Here is an 11,451-nt window from a genome sequence, read left to right as displayed (position 1 = left end):
AAAGATTAAATAATAAATAGGTAGCTACAGGCAAATGCTCACTTTTGCCAGGTATGATCAAAACTTGCAGTGGATAGGTGTGTCAGAAGAATAACAAGGCTCCAGCTGATCCAGGAACAGAGGTAGGGGAAATCCGACACCTCTCCAACAGCTAACTGCTGGTGGTGCTTAGGACAGGTTTTACAGTCCGAAGTCGGTTCCAGGGGACCAGTGGTCAATCCAAATCATCTTATCACAAATTGGAACCCTCGTGGATGAAGTGAAGCCACCTAATATCCTCAAAGGTCAGATAGATATATGTCCCTTTATATTCATCAGAATTATTAGGGATGTAATACTAACCTGACTATAGGGGGCAGTGGGTTTCTGGGATACAGTTTAAACCAATTAAGCTCATTTTGACTATTAGAGGTGGGTCTTAACAATAAATATCACTCCTACTGTACAGCATTACATGGGCTTTTTCATTACTATACTATACCATATCTCCATGACCTAATATAGGAAATATATAGATATACATTCCAGAAGAACGACCCAGTTGCAAAAAATAGGGAAGAGAAGACCAAAAAGGAGAACAATCATAGGGTAGTATGTTCAAACAAATGCACCTAGTTGATGGTAAAATATGCACTCACAATTATGTAGATAAATCAATGCCTTTATCCCCCATTGGGACCAGGAACTCAGCTTAAAATCGTCTTTAAACCAGCAGAGAATCTCCACACCCTCTAACAGCTTCAGCAACAGGATCCCACAATTGGAATTAATACTCTGGACACAGCCTCCATCTCAAGCACAGGTCCCATGTAAGAGGTAAGGTAGGGAAAAAAAACAATGTAGTGTAAAACTGTTTAATAAAAATTAGTATAAGATACCTCACAGGTAGTGCACTCACACTGTTAGAGTATAAAATGCGCAGTTGAGAGATTTACTTCTGAGTCTCTCACAATCAATGTTGCTCCAGTACCAGCATCTGCAATCACCCGCGATCACTTCCGCATCACGCGATCGCGTCACAGTCTCACAGTCTCGCGAGATCTCGGCTCCGCTTTCGTCGCTGTGGACTCCGGTTCCGTGATGGACCTCGGATGGCAATCTTCTCAATCTGGACACTGCAATAACACACCCTACGCGTTTCATGGCTGTGGCTTCGTCAGGGGAAGATACCTTGTACCTATCCCTACCTAGGGTTTTATAGAAACCTCTTATTGTTGATTGGATAGTCATATTAAATGTATTAAATGGTTTTGATGAAAAGAAAAGAGCCCATTTTGATACAAATACTGTAATTATAATTATACAGGAGACCTTATATACAGACCAACACACATTATACCCAAACTACAGACACCTAATACTTATTATTTCTGTTTACTCATTAGCTAAATAGATTATTCAGCAATTGAATTAAGTCTGAAGGGGTATCACATTACATATAGTATTAATTTGAATAGACCTTTGGTAGGTGGACAAATTAGACACAAGGTTACCTATTTATCAATATTTTATATATAGTGTTAATAGACACATCTTATCATGATTTACTATATATTGAGAGATAGTCTTTTATATAGATTAATTATGGAAGTGCATATTGTTAATACACTAAATGACCTACATATAACCACCCTTCATAGTTATAGTTAACATTACCTCATATTGTGGTAATATATATGTCATAAATCTTTTATATTTACCCAGCATTCTGCAAAAGGATGTCATTTAATAAAAGTCATTCATTACCACACTAGAAACCTGTTACTCATAGATTCATTTAGATTTGACACTTATTTAATTTTAATTAGTCAATTGATTAATCTCAGTACCCTTAGGCTGTGCTTATAGTGCCGGCGACGGCGACGCAACGTCGCCCGAAAACAAATACATTGCCTCTCAAAGCGACGGAGCGACGTCGTTGTCGCGAAAATGGAAGCCGGCAAAATTAGATTTTTCAAGGGCTGTCTCGTCATGTGACGGCCCTTGAACAAATCAAGTTGGCGGAATCCCGCGCCGCCGCCACCTGGCGAAACATAACTTTCGCTGGTGGCTACGGCGACGGGTGACATCACCGTCGTGTCGCCGTCGACGGCACTATAGGCACGGTCTTAGAAAGACTTTAGTTAGATAATTCCCATAAAGCTAGGAGACTATAATAACAATAATAATAATTGTACTAATGGCACTAATGTTTTCAGGGCATAAATCCAATATGTTTCCTGTCTGGAAATTTTAATGACTTGGTTGCCGCCTCTCCAATTTGGATGTATTTTCTCAATGCCATAACATTTTAGACCATTTGGATTTTGTGCATGACACTCCTTAAAATGTCTTGAGACACTCTGTTGCATACAGCCTCTCTCAATATGCTCTGCCACACTTATTTTTAATTTGTGTGTCGTCCTTCCTATATTCTGTTTATTACACGGATATTGTAACATGTAGATCACATAATATGAATTACAAGGTATCAAATCTTTTGTTTTGTGTTTTTCTCGTGTAATTTCAGACTGAATCTCTCTAAAGCTTTTTTGAGAATTCGGATGTAATTTGTACCCTGTGCAGCTGTGACACTTGAAGAATCCCTTTGTTACAGTCACAGGTCTCACACATTTCTGCTTCAAACAACTCAGAGCCATCCTTTGCTTAAGATTGAGAGCTTTTGTAAATATTATCTCTGGGTTTGATGGCAAAACTTGTTGTAGAATTGGGTCCTTATGTACGTTTCCCCAATGTTTACAAAATATTTTTTTAACATTCTTCCTCCTATTCCTCCTACTGACACAAACCCCTTGTTTGAATTTAAGTAATCTGAGATGGAAGACCTACCTTTAATATCAAGGATATTCCCCCATTGGGTGGCAATTCTGAAAAGTAAAAGAAAATATAGGCACTTTAAAAGGGAGTACTTACAGTAAAGGGAATTTAATTCTTAATTTTATTGGAAATAGGTCTCATATATTATAGCCCCATACATAGAGCTGATTGACCGTAATAAATGTGGCATTCTGTGATACGCCTAGGGAGAGACAGATGCCAACTAATGGTTAACATCTCTGAGAATGGCCCAGGGATTTAACCAGGCCCCCATCTTAGAAGGGTATTTAGTGATCATTCATGGAGCGACAGTTACTTCTCCTCCCCTGAAGTAGCGTGCAAAACACATGAAACGTGCGTTGGGTTTTAATGAAGTCACGACGGTGACATTGGTGGAAAGGTGGTGAGGCTGGGAGCTCCATGACTGAATGGCTTGTATCACTGTTTACTTTGATTTTCCCACATGATACCTTACCTTGGTCAACGGGGGCCATGATTGACATGACAAGGATTTCTGATACGATTAGATCAGGTCTACATGGGGATACCCCTCTAGAGGCTGCATGTGGTTTGAGAACCTCCATGTCCCAAAGTATAACTGGTAGCTGCGGGGTAATGTGCTAATATATGTGCATAGTCGTGTACTAATATTTACTACTGACCATAATGGCTTCTTAACGGCTTGTTACACCTTGCAGGTGAAATATAAAGATATATGCCATATATGACTGTCTTCCATATGCTTTAATACATCCAGCATACACACCTGGGGTATGTCCCAAGAAGACATGAAAAGATGATATACAGTCATGTGAAAAAGAAAGTACACCCTCTTTGAATTCCATGGTTTTACATATCAGGACATAATAACAATCATCTGTTCCTTAGCAGGTCTTAAAATTAGGTAAATACAACCTCTGATGAACAAGAACACATGACATATTACACCGTATCATGATTTATTTAACAAAAATAAAGCCAAAATGGAGAAGCCATGTGTGAAAAACTAAGTACACCTTATGATTCAATAGCTTGTAGAACCATCTTTAGTAGAAATAACTTGAAGTAATCGTTTTCTGTATGACTTTATCAGTCGCTCACATCATTGTGGAGGAATTTCGGCCCACTCTTCTTTACAACGTTGCTTCAGTTCATTGAGTTTTGTGGGCATTTGTTTAATGACAGCTCACATAAGGTCCAGCCACAGCATTTCAATCAGGTTGAGGTCTGGACTTTGACTGGGCCATTGCAACACCTTGATTCTTTTCTTTTTCAGCCATTCTGTTGTAGATTTGCTGGTGTGCTTGGCATCATTGTCCTGTTGCATGACCAAATTGTGGCCAAGCTTTAGATATTGGACAGATGGCCTCACATTTGACTCTAGAATACTTTGGTATACAGAGGAGTTCATGGTCGACTCAATGACTGTAAGGTTCCCAGGTCCTGTGGCTGCAAAAACAAGCCCAAATCATCACCCTTCCACCACCGTGCTTGACAGTTGGTATGAGGTGTTTGTGCTGATATGCTGTGTTTGGTTTTTGCCAAACGTGGCGCTGTGCATTATGGCCAAACATCTCCACTTTGGTCTCGTCTGTCCAAAGGACATTGTTCCAGAAGTCTTGTGGTTTGTTCAGATAGAAACAAAGAGTGAACTGCGCTCTAATAATCGTGAATATGTGCTTAATGGTGAATATTCAGTGATATATAATTATAATAAAATATAAGGTAAACCTGTTACTTTAAGTGTGAGGATATGCTGCTGAATTCGTGGAATGGCTCCACAGACCAAAACTAGAGAGATAACGACAAAAGAAACAGCGCAAAAAACCTCATAGTGTAGTATGTAAAAAATTATATTGTGATAAAACAGGTGAGTATTGCACGTACATCAGTTTAAAATTTACTAGCAGTACATGCATATGGACATGTTACCAATCAGCAACAGATGGTGGGTAACGGTCACTGGATGGAATCTCTTCTCCTCTCACGTCTCCCGTGGGTACTCTCTGCACCGCTCAAACTCGCCTTGATGGAAGGCGGCTGCCCCACGGCGTGGACACAGCAACCAGATGGACTTCAGCTGTCCCACGGCGTACTCACGGCAGCTATTGCGGGGAAGCAGGCTCTCTCTCCCTGGCTTTCAGGCGTCTATCTGCATGCACGGCATCCACTTTGAGCGCGCGTCAGTGACGTCATCAAGTGGCGCCGGTAGCTATACAGTCTCGGCCGGCCGGAGAAGCAGCGGGTGTAACGGAAATGAAACCGAATGGCAGATGGGGTAAAATCACACAGCGGGTAGTGCTAGGAATGTGCCCTCTTAATCCAACTCGTTTCGTACATGGAGTGTGTCTGCCATTCGGTTTCATCAGTTTGAGCGGTGCAGAGAGTACCCACGGGAGACGTGAGAGGAGAAGAGATTCCATCCAGTGACCGTTACCCACCATCTGTTGCTGATTGGTAACATGTCCATATACATGTACTGCTAGTAAATTTTAAACTGATGTACGTGCAATACTCACCTGTTTTATCACAATATAATTTTTTACATTCTACACTATGAGGTTTTTTGCGCTGTTTCTTTTGTCGTTATCTCTCTAGGTTTGTTCAGATGCAACTTTGCAAACCTAAGCCGTGCTGCCATGTTCTTTTTAGAGAGAAGAAGCTTTCTCCTGGCAACCCTTCCAAACAAACCATACTTGTTCAGTCTTTTTCTAATTGTACTGTCATGAACTTTAACATTTAACATGCTAACTGAGGCATGAAGAGTCTGAGATGTAACTCTTGTTTTTTTTTTGCAATTTCTCTGAGCATTGCACGGTCTGACCTTGGGGTGAATTTGCTGGTATGTCCACTCCTGGAAAGATTGGCAACTGTCTTGAATGTTTTCCACTTTTGAATAATCTTTCTCACTGTAGAATGATGGACTTTAAATTGTTTGGAAATGGCCTTATAACCCTTCCCAGATTGATGGGCAGCAACAATTGCTTCTCTAAGATCATTGCTGATGTCTTTCCTCTTTGGCATTGTGTTAACACACACCTGAATGCTCCAGACCAGCAAACTGCTAAAACTTTGGCTTTTATAGAGGTGGTCACACTTGCTGATGATCAATTAATCAAGGGCATTTGATTAGCAGCACCTGTCTGCTACTTATTTATTTTATTTATTTATTTATAAAATATTTTACCAGGAAGTAATACATTGAGAGTTACCTCTCGTTTCCAAGTATGTCCTGGGCACAGAGTAAAACAAATAATACTTGGTTACAAATACAGTTACATAAATGAACAGGGTATACATTATATACAAGACATTGCGTGCACAGTTAAAGATAATATATATTATGGGCGTATGAAACAGTTACAGACCAGATTAAAATGTGAGACAGCCTTAGATTTGAAAGAACTTAAACTGGTGCTGGATGTGAGAGTCTCTGGTAGGTTGTTCCAGTTTTGGGGTGCACGGTAGGAGAAGGAGGAACGTCCGGATACTTTGTTGAGCCTTGGGACCATGAACAGTCTTTTGGAGTCTGATCTCAGGTGATAGGTGCTGCATGTGGTAGGGGTGAGGAGCTTGTTCAGATAGCTGGGTAGCTTGCAAATGAAGAATTTAAAGGCAAGACAGGAAAGGTGAATTTTTCGCCTAGACTCTAGTGATGACCAATCTAGTTCTTTGAGCATATCGCAGTGATGTGTGTTGTAGTTGCATTGGAGAACAAAACGACAAATTGAATTGTAGAGGGTGTCAAGTTTGCTAAGGTGGGTTTGAGGTGCCGAGCCATATACTATGTCTCCATAGTCAATAATTTGCATTAGCATCTGCTGTGCGATACGCTTTCTGACCAGGAGACTTAGGGAGGATTTGTTCCTGTAAAGCACCCCTAGTTTGGCATAGGTTTTGGTTGTCATGGTATCAATGTGCATCCCGAATGTTAAGTGGGAGTGAAACCATAAGCCCAGGTATTTAAAACTAGTGACAGGGGTTAGGGTGGTGTTAGCGTTGGTTCTGATCAGGAACTCAGTCACTGGAAGCTTTACAAATGTAGTCTTGGTCCCAAATACCATTGTTACAGTCTTGTCAGTGTTTAAAAACAGTTTGTTTTGGGAAATCCAGTTTTCGAGTTTCAAAAAGTCAGACTGAAGTATGTGTTGAAGGTCAGAGAGGCTATGGCTGTGTGCATATAGGATTGTGTCGTCTGCATACATGTGTATTGAGGCTACCTTACAAGCTGTGGGAAGATCATTAATGAACACTGAGAAGAGTAGGGGCCCCAGAACAGAGCCTTGCGGGACACCACAGGTGAAATCCATGGGGTTGGAGTTAGAGCCTGAGATGGACACATGTTGGGATCTTCCTGATAGGTAGGACTGAAACCAGTTTAAAGCATGCTTCCCTATTCCAGAGCTCTGGAGTTTGTTAAGCAGGATAGCATGATCAACTGTGTCAAAAGCCTTTGCAAAATCTAGGAATACTGCACCAGTGAGTTGTCCCCGTTCAATTCCACACTGGATTTCATTGCAAACTTTTAGCAGGGTAGTTACGGTGGAGTTTTTGGGACGAAACCCAGATTGGAATTGGCTAGGGAAATTTGTCTTGGTATAGAAATCGCTTAATTGGGAGTGGACACATTTTTCCATGACTTTGGATAAAATTGGGAGAAGTGAGATTGGCCTGTAGTTTGAGACAGTGTTTTTGTCCCCACTTTTGAAGATTGGGACAACTCTGGCAGTTTTCTGGTCTTAGAGATATGGCCTGCAGACAGGATAGAGTTGACTATGGACGCAATTGGTTTGGCAATGGCTGAGGAAGAAAGCAGTTGCTTTTGAAACGCGTAGAGTGGGAGTTTTCATTCAGACCGGAGCATACAGCAGAGAAGTTGCAGGAAGATCCAGCACTCACCGCGCGACGAACCCAGAAGTGACGTCAGATGCCAGTCGGAGCAGTGTAACAGCTGACCGGGGGCTGAGGCGGAGGAGTGGGGGAACGTTGCAGGACGGTGAGCCAGCTGGCTAAAATCTTCCTACACTAATGCAGTGTGATATGCCCGTATTTTATTGTTAGAATGTGAGTATAATATTTTATTGTTATAAAGCTATTTTATCTCGAGTGATCTGTGCTATGCCAGTTTTTCTCTCAACTTTTTCTAATTGTACTGTCATGAACTTTAACATTAAACATGCTAACTGAGGCCTATAGAGTCTGAGATGTAACTATTGGGTATTTTGCAATTTCTCTGAGCATTGTACGGTCTGACCTTGGGGTGAATTTGCTGGGATGTCCACTCTTGGAAGAATGGTAACTGTCTTGAATGTTTTCCACTTTTGAATAATCTTTCTCACTGTAGAATGATGGACTTTAAATTGTTTGGAAATGGCCTTATAACCCTTCCCAGATTGATGGGCAGCAACAATTGCTTCTCTAAGATCGTTGCTGATGTCTTTCCTCCTTGGCATTGTGTAATCACACACCTGAATGCTCCAGACCAGCAAACTGCCAAAACTTCGGCTTTTATAGAGGTGGTCACACTTGCTGATGATCAATTAATCAAGGGCATTTGATTAGCAGCACCTGTCTGCTACTTATCATCTTAATTCCTATGGAAGCAGTAAGGGTGTACTTAGTTTTTCACACATAGCTTCTCAATTTTGGCTTTATTTTTGTTAAATAAATCATGACACTGTGTAATATGTCATGTGTTATTGTTCATCTGAGGTTGTATTTACCTAATTTTAAGACCTGCTAAAGAACAGATGATTGTTATTATGTCCTGATATGTGAAACCATAGAATTCAAAGAGGGTGTACTTTCTTTTTCGCATGACTGTATGTATACTTTTATATGTATATTTTATACTGTGGGGATGTCTGACTTTGAATGAACTGAATAGAAATCTATGGGCCTCATGCAGTAATCGCTGATAAAAAAAAAACCGCCATTGTTTTTAAATCGCCATTTTTGACAGCGTTGCTATCATGGTATGCAGAATGCCCCGAATACCAGTGATAGCAACATTTACAAAAATGGCGAGTAGCCAACGACGAGATGTTCGCTCCTGTGATAAGGGCTCATCTGGCGAGTTGTTTCTGCTGCAGAGAGAGAGAGAGAGAGCCGCCTCTCTCTGTGCAAATCTCGGCCAAAATATTTTTTTGTTTTAATTTTATTACCAGTGAAGATGAGCAGGGGGTCTCCGGATCAGAACCGCGTTGATTTCAGGTCTGGGGACCCCCTGCTTCCCGAGATACAGGCCCCATTATGGGGTGCCGGTATCTCCTATGAATTTTATTCCCACGGTCACGTGACGCGGGACATTTCAATGCATAGGAGATCCTGGCACCCTATAACGGGACCTGTATCTTGGGAAGCAGGGGGTCCCCGAACCTGAAATCAATGCGGTTCTGCTAAGGAGGCCCCATCCTACAATACACTAGAAATAAAAACATAATTCTAAATTTTAACAGATTCGTTACCGTAGCGGCTATCTGCTAAGGTAATGAAGCTCCTTTAATGTCATTTTTATTAATAGTGTGCGGGAGCAGGGGGTCTCCTGAGATGAAGCACTTTGATTTCAGGCTCAGCGGCATGCTGCTTCACGAGTTATAGGCCCTGGTATGGCGCATCGGGTGTCAGTCTCTGCGCCATTTTTAAATCGTCCGAGTCATGTGATCGGAGGGATTTAAATCATGAATGAGACACCGGCACCCCATATCTGGGCCTGTAACTAGGGAAGCAGGGAGTCCCCGAGGCTGAAATCAATGCGGTTCAGCTCAGGAGACCCCCTGCTCCCGCACACTATTAATAAAAATTACATTAAAGCAGCTTCATAAAACAGCGATAACCACTAAGGCAATTAAGGGTTTAAGGCACAATATCTGCTTTATTAAGGGCAAAGGGGGTGAGTGAAGCGGGTACTTGGCCCTTCATTCACCCCCTCTGCCCCCCATAAACATTACAATATGTTAGAATCACCAATACACATCCCACCCCCTTTGCCCCCACATGAAACCATCATTTTTTTTTTTTTAAAACAGGATTCATACCAGAGGCCTACGAGGGTCCTCGGGTTGTCCCTGCGGATGTCCGTGGGCCTCGAGGTGGTCCCTGTGGGTGTCTGGGGGCCCCAACGGGTGTGTGGGGGTCCCTGGATAGTCCCGTGGGTGTCCGGGGGTCCTCGGGTGGTTCTCGTGGGTGTTCGGGGATCCTCGGGTTGTCCCCATGGGTCCCCGCGGTACCAATCCTGTTGTAAAAAAAATAAATGTGGCATACAATTCAATAAATACACCTTCCCCCCACCAAACACATACAATACAGTAATGTGCAAAATAACTATTATCCAGATATGGATAATATCTCATTTGCCCATTATTAAAACAAACATTAGCCAGTCAGCAATAATAATGTAAATAAAAACCTTTTGTTATGGATTACAGGTAGCATAAGGTACATATATAGTATAATTATATGTCTTAGTACAGTTTAGAGCATACTGTCAGAATATTAGCTATTTTTCTTGCCCTGGACATAATATCAGTTACTAGAAGTTTTGCAGTTAGGATTTCTTTGGTCTGCTGAGAAATGGCCAGGATGTATTGTTAATATATGTCATTAAGAGGCAGGTACTTAGCATAAAAGCAGAAGTTGTTTGAACTGTAAGCACTCTGTGGTTAAACTGTAATGCCAGTAAGACACGTCATCAGCCACAGATAATGCTCACATACAACACGTACGCCATGAACGAAAAACACACAATAAAAGGTTAGCATCACGCGATGTTAAATTAGAACCGAGTGGCGAGCCACACTGAGACGAGACCTAGATGAGACTGGCGTGACCTATCATAATATCTTTGGGTTCGTGAGTATGACAAGCATACTAACTAAATAATCTCTGCATAGGTAGAAATGGATTGTTATCTTACTGTTAGCTGTTAGCTTACTGTTAGCTAATTTCTTTGCAATTTTGCTTATGATGTTTTCTGGTTATTTTGTTGTATTACAATAAACAACAAACCTTATCTTATACAAACTCTGAGTGACCTTTCGTTATAATAATCCCACAATACCCTGACATAAAAAGGGTGTGGGACTGAGTTCTGCAGGTGAAATATCGCGATGAGTGCTTCTGCTTAGGGCAGAATATAACTTATCACGAGGCATTACCTGGGAGAAAAAGTTTGGCATCGTGCCCAGATTACTTTCCACTTACCACTGCCATTCTGAAGGGCATCCTCGTCAGCATACTGCAGGGCCATTTCCTCCATTGCCAGAAATAATACATGAAATAAAACAATCTAATGGCCCCTAACCCCTCAATCACCTTAACGGTTAATAACCGCTATAGTAATTAAGGTGTTAACCCCCATCCACCGCTAGCCACCCGGGAGCCCTAACCACCCACCCCGGACCCACTATACCCACCCTGTACCCATTGATTGGCATAGAGGTACATCATACCCGTATAATATGGGCATGATAAGCCACTATACCACTCAATGGTCACCCAAATAAACATTAAGGCCCAAAATACACAATAATAAAAAATACACAAGCACCTAAACACCACAATTCAATAAATAAAAACACTAGCCAACCAATTCTATTAATAAGAGCACTAACCAACAAAACAATTAAAGAATTT

At 41.4% G+C, this 11,451-nt stretch overlaps 1 long non-coding RNA gene across 1 annotated transcript; it reads right to left on the bottom strand.

Moving 5' to 3' along the window:
• Positions 1–731: 731 nt before the first annotated feature.
• On the bottom strand, positions 732–10,033 carry LOC142488518 (uncharacterized). The gene is made up of 3 exons (XR_012799463.1): positions 9,855–10,033; positions 2,830–2,867; positions 732–1,115 (listed from the first exon to the last, which is right to left on the bottom strand). It is a non-coding gene; the product is annotated as an uncharacterized LOC142488518 (long non-coding RNA).
• Between the last annotated feature and the right edge of the window lie 1,418 nt (positions 10,034–11,451).

Source organism: Ascaphus truei, chromosome 2 (genome assembly GCF_040206685.1).
Source record: "Ascaphus truei isolate aAscTru1 chromosome 2, aAscTru1.hap1, whole genome shotgun sequence".
Taxonomy (NCBI): domain Eukaryota; kingdom Metazoa; phylum Chordata; class Amphibia; order Anura; family Ascaphidae; genus Ascaphus; species Ascaphus truei.
This window is presented reverse-complemented; position numbering and strand designations above follow the sequence as displayed.